The sequence below is a fragment of the Schistocerca piceifrons genome, chromosome 1 (assembly GCF_021461385.2).
Source record: "Schistocerca piceifrons isolate TAMUIC-IGC-003096 chromosome 1, iqSchPice1.1, whole genome shotgun sequence".
NCBI classification, from domain to species: domain Eukaryota; kingdom Metazoa; phylum Arthropoda; class Insecta; order Orthoptera; family Acrididae; genus Schistocerca; species Schistocerca piceifrons.
Window position 1 is genome coordinate 712,639,586 of NC_060138.1, and position 10,303 is coordinate 712,649,888.

Consider the following 10,303-nt stretch of genomic DNA (forward strand, 5'->3'; position numbering starts at 1 on the left):
TGTAGTTAACTGGTAATCATGGATAGAAACCACGTCTGTTATCACTCAGTTAGTGCGTCGATACAGTCTGACGCTTAGATAGTGTATCTGTCTATGTGACGTAGCTGAGCGTGGTTAACCTTAGCAATACAATAGGGAAGTGGGGCTTTATGGCTGCCTTTTGTTAGTTGTTACTTTAGTCGTGTATATTATGTTTTAAAATAAAAAAAAATTAATTATCGTTTTTAATGAATTCTTCTACCAGATTCTATAACTTGTTTTAATCCTTAGTTTTCCAGGTCATTTTTTTTGTCACACTCTGTCCCAGGTGTGGTCTCACAGACCGCTATATTTAAGTCGTTTTAAAAATTGCATTCAGCAATTTCAGTGAAATATTTCAGCTTTTTATTAAAAGTTTAAATTAATACCACCTAAAGATATATATTAAAATAAATTTTTAAGTTTATTTTTGCAAAAAACGCAGTTTAATAGAAAACTGATAGAATGAATATAATATTACATGATAATGTGAATGCTATGAATGCTATATTTTTATCGTTTATTATACATGTAATGACAAAAACAGAAAATTTACCATAAAACATTCAAAAAATGAAAATTACACTAGTACTTCTTAGGTTTTTGGTTTCCTTATACGAGGTTTTCTTTGCACACGCGGAAATTTTCGTGCGATGCAAGTTATATTGGCTTCTTGCAACAATGGGTCACAGATGGAGCATGTTTTGCGTTTTTCCAGTCGTTTCACATCGAACTTCGTTCTAGGTTCTGCTACACTCAAAACACAATGAATGGGATGAACAAAGTTCACGGGATGTGTGGGGTCACCAACGAATTTGCAAGCTTCTTCAAAAAAATTAAAGTGGTTCATCTGAATACTGTCCTTGTAGGAACAGTGAACGACAATCTCATTTATTCCTCTTATGTCCAACATGCGGAAAAACAATGCCATTGGCCATCATTGGAGAAGGCTTCGACGGCCAGCGATATTTGTATCGTCCTAATATATTTCTGGCAGAACCTTTAGCTAAAGATCAGTCTCCACACTTTTGTCTCCATCACGTTGATCACTTGTTTCATTCAAGAAATTCACAGGTGGCAAAACAAATTCGCCTTCACTTCCACACTGTTTCTGTTCTGAATTTGCCGGCCGCGGTGGTCGAGCGGTTCTAGGCGCTTCAGTCCGGAACCGAGTGACTGCTACGTCGCAGGTTCGAATCCTGCCTCGGTCATGGATGTGTGTGATGTCCTTAGGTTAGTTATGTTTAAGTAGTTCGAAGTTCCAGGGGACTGATGACCTCAGACGTTAAGTCCCATAGTGCTCAGAGCCATTTGAACAATTTTTTTGTTCTGAATTACGTTTACTTTCAATTTCTTTGTTACTTGCAGTTTGCCCCTACTTGATCCAGGATCACTTCCTAAACCGTCCTCAAACCATTTTAAAACAGTATCCTTGAAGTCAGGATTAGACGAATACTGTGCTACTGAACCCATAACGCAAAGTCTCAGAAGCCGTCTGAGAGACCGCTAGCACGAAAGAAGCGGCATAGTATAGGTCGACGTCACGTTCACGCGGCCTACTGACAAAGGAAACCACCGGCAGCTTCGCAAAGAATAACTAGACAATGCTCTAATGCTATAATTAGCAACAGAATGACAATGAACGCTAGCGGTCTGCAGGGGCGGTGGCAAGGGGGAGGCGGACTATGGGGGCTATAGCCCCCCCCCATGGAGTATCACACTAGATAAAATGACTTCAGAATCAGCGAATATATTACTCCAACAGATTCAATCATTTTTTTTTAATATAATTATGTAGCAATATAGGTTGAAATGTATGCCAAACACATTTTAACAAAAGAATCAGAGCGGCAAATAGCTTACTACCTAAACCAATAAATATCATTTAACTTAAATAAGTGCCTTATTATTTATTAAAAAATACAAATTTTTTACCCTGAACTTCAAAACAGTTACCAAAAACTACTTCAAGCAACACCAAATTTTACCAATTTGTCGGTAGAGGACCCTAACTCTCTTTTTGTTAAGCCACAATCCATTCCAGAGGTGCACATGTGGTCACCCGATTATTTTTGTGTTATTGGCTTAGAGCACGCGCTACCCATAAAGCCAATTTTTGTACCTCCCGAATTGTACGCAAACATCGCACGATGCTGAATGAGCACAGTTCATTACATTTTTCAGTTCTCGAGTACACTGACATGGATCGTTGTAGATTAATGCGTTTAAACGAACTTCATAAAACCCCGAAGGTCATCCTGAACGTGGAGAGTCACTCTAATGTCAAAACGACCCTCCACAAAACGAGAAAACCTTTTTTTTTCCTCTATTGAACTCAAGCAGAAGAATATGTCGGAAATGTTCAGATTTCTCCACTTGGCACTCCATTATCTAGCCTCCACAGCTTCACTCACTATCTCCAAATGACAGTATGTAAACTCAAACAGCAACAGTGAACTACAAATAAAAAATTACAATCGATAAATAAACCCATAGTAACCGGAATATGAACATGCATAACAAAAACGCTACGAACTTATGCACCAACCTCATACAATCTGGTAGACGTTTTAGTTCTCTGAGGGTGTTAGTTGAGGGAGCAGTCGAATAAAGGCTGATCTCTACATTCATAAATTTCTGCCAAAAAAACCTGAAGACTTGAAAATGATAAGTATTCTCTGAAAAGGCAAGCAGCTGTCTTTCAACGGAAATAAATGTAATGTGTGTAAAAACATGAGAATATCCGGTAATCTATGGCTGCACGATCGGCGTCACTCACTGTCGTGAGTCACAACCATCAGTAAGTTCGGAGTAAATGCCGGAGCAATTTGCTGTGCGACGTACCAAAAATTTTGCCACGAGGAGAGCAGATGCCAGACCGATTTGTTGAAAGTATCCTACATAAGATTCATTCACACACGAAGATCTTCTCTTGAATATTGTTTGTCAGTTTGGGACCCTTACCAACTTAGACTGACAATAAAGATAGAAAAGCTCCGTAGGAGGTCTGTGTTCTTTTGTTACGGGTTTACACACTCTCAGTTACTGGACGAGCGTCACAGAAATTTCCAAGAAAATACAATAGAGATGCTACAACAAAGGCGATACGTCTGCTGAGGGAAGCCTTACTCTCAAAACTGAAAAAGGCCAATACGATTTAACAAACGAATGTGCCCAGTGCTTGAAAGAAAGTTCAGGTCACACCAGTCAACAAGAAAAAATGGCAGAAGTGATCCACAAAATTACCGACCAATATCCTTGGAATCCTTATGTTATAGACTCTTAGAACATATCCTGAGATCAAATTTAATAAGGTACCTATCTCGAGCATTCGACCTTCATGTCATTTAACAGCGTGGTTTCCGAAAACATCTCACGCTTTTCCCACATGACACTCCAAAAACCTTGATCAAGGAAATCAAATGTATGCAGTACTTCTTGACTTCCAAAACGCACTTGACTCAGTACCACACCTACGCTTATTGTTGAAAGCATGATCGTATGGGGTATCAAACAAAATTCGTGAGTGGGCTGAGGAATTTTTGGTACGGAGGGTGGAGCAAGTTGCCTTGGATGCAGAGCCATCGAAAGATGTAAAAGTAACTACAGGTGTTCATCTGGGAAGTGCATTGTGGCCCTTGCTCTTCATATTGTACGTCAATAACATTAATGGTTTTGCAGACAATATTAATAGTAATTTCAGACTTTTCGCATATTATGCAGCTATCCATAATGAATTACTGTCTGGAAAAAGCTGCGCAAATACCCATTCACATCAACGTAAGATTTCAAAGCGGTGTAGAGATTTAAAACTTGCTTTATACGAGGTGTGTCTATAAAATAAACGGGTCTAATGCTGTCACAGAGTCTCAGTCGAATGTGGCATCGCGGCATCTGTTGACAAATTAGTGTGGCTGTGGCCTTCGTTTGTATAAGAGCTGTTGTTTTGTTTAGCCGGGATAATGATACGTGGCACCGAAAGAAGTGTTTAGTAAAGTCTGTTCATCAAGTACGCGATTTTCTGAGTGGTTCAAGCGTTTCCAAGATAGCCGAGAAGACGTTGAAGATCAGTCAAGCCCGGGAATCCCTTCAACATTAAAAACGAATGAAAATATCGAAAAAGTAGGGAATTTGATTCGATCTGACCGTCGATTGAGTATTCGATCGACTGATGAAACCGTAGAAATTGACCAAGAATGCTTAAGGCAAATTTTACGTAATCAATTTAACATGAGGAAAGTGTATGCGAAGCTAGTGCTGAAAATTCCCACGATCGAACAAAAAGATGCACGTGAAAATGTTTGTACTGACGCTTCGAATACCATTGAAAATGATCCTAATTTCTTGGGAGGAGTGATAACACGTGAGGAATCTTGGCTTTTCATTTACGATCCAGCGTCATGATAATTGTTTTTTTTTTCGGTGTTATGGAACTGTGTGTCTTCACTGAATTCCTGAAGGTCGAACTATTAAGCAAGAGTACTATCTTCAAACTCTTGCTCAACTCCTTGAGAAAATAAGAGAATAACGACTCGAAATGTGGAAGAACAAGTTATTGGTTCCGCATCTAGACAGTGTATCAGCTCGTACCGCATCGTCTGGTAACAGATTTTTAGCAAAGTATAGCATCCCTTCTTATTCTAGCACCATGTGACTTATCTGTTCTCCAATGTCAGATTTGCATTAAAAGGAACAACACTTCGTTTCAATGAGTGGAAAATTCGCTTGGAGCTTTGTAGGGACAGAGGGGTGGGGGGGGGGGGGGGGAGTATATCGAGAGGTGACAATAAATATGTATGTTTCTGAAATAAAATGTTTTACAGCAACAGTCATAATATTTTATAGCCACACCTCGTATGCTCAGAAAAGTAAAATTTTACTCTTCTTAAAACGAAGAAACATAGTGTTCTATGACTACAGAATTAATGACTCGCTGCGCGGGGTAGCCGCGTGGTCTCAAGCGTCTTGTCACGGTCCGCACGGCTCCCTCCGTCCTAGGTTCGAGTCTTCCCTCGGGCATGGATGTGTGTGTTGTCCTTATCATAAGTTAGTTTAAGTTAGATTAAGTAGTGCGTAAGCTTAGGGTCCGATGACCTCAGCAGTTTGGTCCCATTAGACCTTACCACAAAAATAAATAAATTAATTAATTAATTAATTAATGGCTCTCAGTTGGAAGTGGTCAGTTCATACAAATACCTGGGTGTAACAGTGTCAAAGGATATAAATGGAACTCATAAAGGATATGTCGTATGAAAAGCAGCTGAGAGACTGCAGTTCATTGGCAGAAAACTAGGGAAATGCTTTTGAATACTGACATACAAGGCACTCGTGCGACCGGTCCTGCAATATTGCTCTCAAGTGTGTGGGATCCATACCAAATAGGACTAGCAGGGAATATATAAGGAAGGGCAACACGAATGGTCACAGTTCGTCTGACTCATGGGAAAGCATCACGGAGATGCTGAAAAAACTGAACGACCAAACGCTTGGAGACAGGCAAAACTATCCCGCAAAAGCCTCTTTAAAAAATTTCAGGAATTAACGTTAAGTTATGAATGTGCTCCGTACGTGAGTGGAACGGAATGAAGCCCTAATTACTAGCGCAGATCTAAATGGTTCAAATGGCTCTGAGCACTATGGGACTTAACTTCTAAGGTCATCAGTCCCCTAGAACTTAGAACTACTTAAACCTAACTAACCTAAGGACATCACACACATCCATGCCCGAGGCAGGATTCGAACCTGCGACCGTAGCGGTCGCGCGGTTCCAGACTGTAGCGCCTAGAACCGCTCGGCCACCCCGGCCGGCACTAGCGCAGTAGGGAGTACCGTCTTCCTTGCACTTAAAGGTCCAGGTAGATGTAGAATACTACTTCATCCATGTTACATACAATGCAATGAGCAGAAGGGGGAAAGTAAAGAAATTTGATTGTGTAAAGAGGAGAGTAATAATTTTTATTTTACACTATCCGTAACTGGAACAGTAGAGGATGGAAATGGCTCCTGTGCGCTATGTATCGTCCACCTTACACAGCGCTGTGTACAAATGTACACCGTCCATCCACATTAATGTGACCACCTGTCAAAAAGCCTAGCCTAAATAAACACCTTTTGCAGCGCGGACCACTGCAGGAAGAAAGTCAGTGAGATTCTGAAAGATGCCGACAGGGATGTGGAGCCATGCCGACTCCAGTTCTGTGGCCAGCTGCGTTGAATTTCTCTGTTCAGGATCCGTGACGAGCTGGTCCAACAGATTCTAGATTGGGTTTAAATCCGAGGATTTTTGGTGGCCAAGAGAGTACGTAAACTCATCCTGGTGCTTTTCGAACCGCACAGGTACCCTGCAAGCTATGTGACACGTTGTAGTGTCCCTGCTGGTAGATGCCACCCTTGCAAAGAATAACAAACTGGTTGAAGGTTTGGACATGGTCCCCAAGGACGGATGCATAATTCTGTTGATCCATTGTGCTTTCTAGAATGAAGAGATGACCCAGAGAATATGAAGATGGTATCTGTTCTTTCGGACATGTGCAGAAGAACAGGTACCATCTTCATATAGTTAAGGCTAACCGGCCATTGACCTTCTTCTTCTGTGCTGGATGCACACGCATTGCCCGAACTCTTACAGGACTCTGTAAGATTGTCTGCCGCGAGTAATGAGTGTAATGGGCAGGGGGCACTACGAATGTAGTGAGTAGACATGACTTTGGGAATGTGGATCTCACGGGGAGCGTGCAAGGGATAATTACCTGCAGTCGCACTCTCCTCTGTGCTTTCGGTGGCTCAGATGGATAGAGCGTTTGCCATGTAAGCAGGAGATCCCGGGTTCGAGTCCCGGTCGGGGCACACATTTTCAACTGTCCCCGTTGATGTATATCAACGCCTGTCGACAGCTTGGAGTCTTGATTTAATGATCATTTCACCCAGAGAATACCACGAAATACACTCCTGGAAATTGAAATAAGAACACCGTGAATTCATTGTCCCAGGAAGGGGAAACTTTATTGACACATTCCTGGGGTCAGATACATCACATGATCACACTGACAGAACCACAGGCACATAGACACAGGCAACAGAGCATGCACAATGTCGGCACTAGTACAGTGTATATCCACCTTTCGCAGCAATGCAGGCTGCTATTCTCCCATGGAGACGATCGTAGAGATGCTGGATGTAGTCCTGTGGAACGGCTTGCCATGCCATTTCCACCTGGCGCCTCAGTTGGACCAGCGTTGGTGCTGGGCGTGCAGACCGCGTGAGACGACGCTTCATCCAGTCCCAAACATGCTCAATGGGGGACAGATCCCGGAGATCTTGCTGGCCAGGGGTAGTTGACTTACACCTTCTAGAGCACGTTGGGTGGCACGGGATACATGCGGACGTGCATTGTCCTGTTGGAACAGCAAGTTCCCTTGCCGGTCTAGGAATGGTAGAACGATGGGTTCGATGACGGTTTTGGATGTACCGTGCACTATTCAGTGTCCCCTCGACGATCACCAGTGGTGTACGGCCAGTGTAGGAGATCGCTCCCCACACCATGATGCCGGGGTGTTGGCCCTGTGTGCCTCGGTCGTATGCAGTCCTGATTGTGGCGCTCACCTGCACGGCGCCAAACACGCATACGACCATCATTGGCACCAATGGAGAAGGGACTCTCATCGCTGAAGACGACACGTCTCCATTCGTCCCTCCATTCACGCCTGTCGCGACACCACTGGAGGCGGGCTGCACGATGTTGGGGCGTGAGGCGGAAGACGGCCCTAACGGTGTGCGGGACCGTAGCCCAGCTTCATGGAGACGGTTGCGAATGGTCCCTCGCCGATACCCCAGGAGCAACAGTGTCCCTAATTTGCTGGGAAGTGGCGGTGCGGTCCCCTACGGCACTGCATAGGGATCCTACAGTCTTGGCGTGCATCCGTGCGTCGGTGCGGTCTGGTCCCAGGTCGACGGGCACGTGCACCTTCCGCCGACCACTGGCGACAACATCGATGTACTGTGGAGACCTCACGCCCCACGTGTTGAGCAATTCGGCGGTACGTCCACCCGGCCTCCCGCATGCCCACTATACGCCCTCGCTCAAAGTCCGTCAACTGCACATACGGTTCACGTCCACACTGTCGCGGCATGCTACCAGTGTTAAAGACTGCGATGGAGCTCCGTATGCCACGGCAAACTGGCTGACTGACGGCGGCGGTGCACAAATGCTGCGCAGCTAGCGCCATTCGACGGCCAACACCGCGGTTCCTGGTGTGTCCGCTGTGCCGTGCGTGTGATCATTGCTTGTACAGCCCTCTCGCATTGTCCGGAGCAAGTATGGTGGGTCTGACACACCGGTGTCAATGTGTTCTTTCTTCCATTTCCAGGAGTGTAATTACCCAGACCATAATCCTCCCTCCTCCGTCTAGACCCTTCCTAGGAGTGTTGCTGGATGTTTGCTTTCTGCATCCACATCAACATCTACATGATTACTCTGCAATTCACATTTAAGTGCTTGGCAGAGGGTTCATCGAACCACAATCATACTATCTCCCTACCATTCCACTCCCAAATAGGGCGCGGGAAAAACGAACACCTAAACTTTTCTGTTCGAGCTCTGATTTCTCTTATTTTATTTTGATGATCATTCCTACCTATGTAGGTTGGGCTCAACAAAATATTTTCGCATTCGGAAGAGTAAGTTGGTGACTGAAATTTCGTAAATGGATCTCGCCGCGACGAGAAACGTCTTTGCTTTAATGACTTCCATCCCAACTAGCGTATCACATCTGCCGCACTCTCTACCCTATTACGTAATAATACAAACCGAGCTGTCCTTTTTTGCACCCTTTCGATGTCCTCCGTCAATCCCACCTGGTAAGGATCCCACACCGCGCAGCAATATTCTAACAGAGGACGAACGAGCGTAGTGTAAGCTGTCTCTTTAGTGGACTTGTTGCATCTTCTAAGTGTCCTGCCAATGAAACGCAACCTTTGGCTCGCCTTCCCCACAATATTATCTATGTGGTCTTTCCAACTGAAGTTGCACTTTCAGACGTTTCACTTCCGACGGAGCATAAAACGCGATTCATCTGAACTGATCACCTGTAGCCATTCAGCGGACGTCCAGTTGTAGTATTGGCGTGCAAATTCCAGACGTTACTACGGGTGCATAAATCAGGCGCCCGCTGCTGACGCCCGTATGCAGCAACGTTCGCTGAATGGTTGTTGAAGTGACACTATTGGTAGCCCCTTGGTTGCTCAACAGTAGCACATCTGTTCTCCCCTACACATCTCCCCAGCCATCGTTCGCCCTTGTCATCTATGGTCCGTGTTGCATCACAGCTGCTTTGGCGCCGGTTTTGGATAGCGTCGTTTTGTCATACCCGGCATACTTTAACTACGGCGGCACGCGGACAGTTTACAACCTCAGGCGTTTCGGAAATGCGTCCGCGCATGGTCCGAAAGCCAGTGATCATGTCATTTTGGACGTGACATAAATCGCTCCGTTTCCGCATCATGACAACGACTGCACTGTTTCCCGCATCCCCCAAGGCTCTTTATATACTCTCCATTGCTAGTTTCGCCACCTGCCGTCTGCAAGCGGTTATTTCACGTAAACGTCGAATACAGGCGGTCACAGTAATGTGACGGGATGGCGTAGATATAAACGTAGCTGTAGATAAGCGACGTCTTTCATGAAACTGAGCAAATACGGTGAAAGGGTGAGAAAAGCACTAAATTTAAAAGAAAAAAAACTAATTATTTACCAGTGAAAAATGTTTATCAGCTTAATACAAAAGCAAAAGTTAATTCGTCATGCTCACGAATGGAACAGTAGAAATACGGCTTATGGCTAAAACCGCAATTAAATATATTAAAACTGGAATAGTATTCGACCGGAAGGTTGTTGAACACCATGGTGCTTTCAAATGTTCAAATGTGTGTGAATTTCTAATGGACCAAACTGCTGAGGTCATCCGTCCCTAGTCCTACAAACTACTCAAACTAATTTAAACTAACTTATGCTAAGAACAACACATACACCCAGGCCCGAGGGAGGACTCGAACCTCCGGCGGGAGGGGCCGCGCAGCATGCTGCTTTACTATGTGATTCCTAGTGAATGTTGCTTCGCTAACCTTCTTCTGACCTGAGAACTGGCTCACCAATACAGTCACTGAGAGACCTACATTTCATCACGAGATGGAAATCATTATGCAACTCGACGTTTGGTATACACTAAGTAAGACAGGGCTTAGGACATCCTTCGTTGTCTGAAAAACGTCACCTATACTTGAAAGAAAG

The 10,303-nt window shown here is 44.3% G+C and overlaps 1 non-coding gene across 1 annotated transcript; it reads left to right on the forward strand.

Annotated features, from left to right (window-relative positions):
- The first annotated feature begins 6,789 nt into the window (after positions 1 to 6,789).
- On the forward strand, positions 6,790 to 6,864 carry Trnat-ugu. The gene has a single exon. It is a non-coding gene; the product is annotated as a tRNA-Thr (tRNA).
- Positions 6,865 to 10,303: the final 3,439 nt, after the last annotated feature.